Genomic DNA, 1,707 nt, shown 5'->3' with positions numbered 1-1,707 from the left:
CGAGCGGTGGCAGGAACCGGAAGTCGTGGATCCCGCGGGAATGAAGCATCTCTGGAGAGCGGTTTTGTTCCGTGGTAACCCCAAACCTCCCTGAGCCCGTAGGGAACGACCGTACCTGCCCGGGCTGGCTTTTACATGGCGTGAGCCACAGCACAGTGGGGACTCAGTCCCTAGTTACCTAAGATGCAGCCACTTGTGGTGTGTGTGTTGTCGGTCGTGGGGCTTGAACTCTGGGCCTGGGCGCTGCCCCAGCTCAAGGCGAGCGCTCTACCACTTGAGCCACAGCGCCACTTCCGGTTTTCTGGTGGTTTATTGGCGTTAAGAGTCTCACGGTCTTTCCTGCCCGGGCTGGCTTTGAACCTCGATCCTCAGACCTCAGCCTCCCGAGTAGCTAGGATGACAGGCGTGAGCCACCGACGCCCCGTGTGCTTTAAAATTCGAACCGGTGAGACTCCAGAGAGGTCTTGGCCTGGTCTTGACGTTGTTAGCCACGATTTTAGGAGGTAGAAACCAAGAAAGTTGAATAAAGCACGTGCGTCTTCCAGCTCAGTCATCGAAGCTGCCCCCGAGCCCCCGGGCTGGCTCTGCGCTCCCTGCTTCACGTCATCTTGTTATACTGAAGTAAACCTCGCCAAACCCGAGCCTGTGAGAACCCTGGAAATTTCTGTCACGTGTGCATTGAGTACCTGGGGCTTGTGTGGAAGCTGGGGCGGTAGAGAACCCCCTTAGCCTTCATCTAACGTCAGGGGTATTTAGGATGAAAGTACAGGTGGAGGTGTGGCCTCACCCTGCCGTAGGATGAGTCCCCCCATTATTCTGGAGCCCTGGTTTAGTCCGTCATCCTGGCGGTCAAGAATTGGGCCCAAAGGTAGCGAGGTGGGCCGCTTGATGAAACGTGTGGCATTATGCCATAGATACATTTAAGTTTCCCTTTTAAACAAAGGATGGGTTCTGCCAGACGCTTCTTTTAAGACAGCTATTTGTCTTTGAGATATTTTATCTGCAAATTCATAGTGTTTATCACTGAATTCCTCTCTTGCTCCTCATGCATCATTTTCCCCTCGTCTATCCTGTCCCAACCCTTCTATTTTCCTTCTTAGGAACCTGGTGTTTTTAGCCACTTGGTTTCTTTTATTTTTTTCTTTTTCTTTTTGTGGTGCTAGGATGGAAAATAGCCTCCCTCAGGCTAAGCAAGCTCTGAGCCATTGAGCTACACCCCCACATTCTTCTCTTCCCCCCCTCCCTCCCTCTCTCTCTTCCTTCCTCTCCCCCAGCAGTAACTAGGAATTTTTAAGTAGTTCTACAAAGTAATTGCCATTTAAGAAAGTAGTTTATGAATACGTCTTGATTCACTGATTCACTTAGCCCTTTTATCATCCTCCCTCCCACCCCAGCCCCACCCCTTCCCTCAGTTTCCTTTAATTTTGTAGAATTTACATTGAGTACTAGGGTTTGGACGCAGGTCCTCATGCCTGATGGGCAAGTGCTCTACCCTCCTCATTCTGTAATAAAGTTTTGGAGAAGTAGAGAAAAACTGAGCTGTCACTAGAATAAGTGGCTGAAAACCAAATAATTGGAATGTTGATCATTTCTTTTTTTTTTTTTTTGTCGGCGTGGGGCTTGAACTCTGGGCCTGGGCGCTGTCCCTCAGCTCTTCAGCTCAAGGCGAGCGCTCTACCACTTGAGCTACAGTGCCACTTCCGGTTT

Source organism: Dipodomys ordii, unplaced genomic scaffold, assembly GCF_000151885.1.
Source record: "Dipodomys ordii isolate 6190 unplaced genomic scaffold, Dord_2.0 Scaffold18, whole genome shotgun sequence".
Taxonomy (NCBI): Eukaryota; Metazoa; Chordata; class Mammalia; order Rodentia; family Heteromyidae; genus Dipodomys; species Dipodomys ordii.
Note: the sequence above shows the minus strand (reverse complement) of the source record.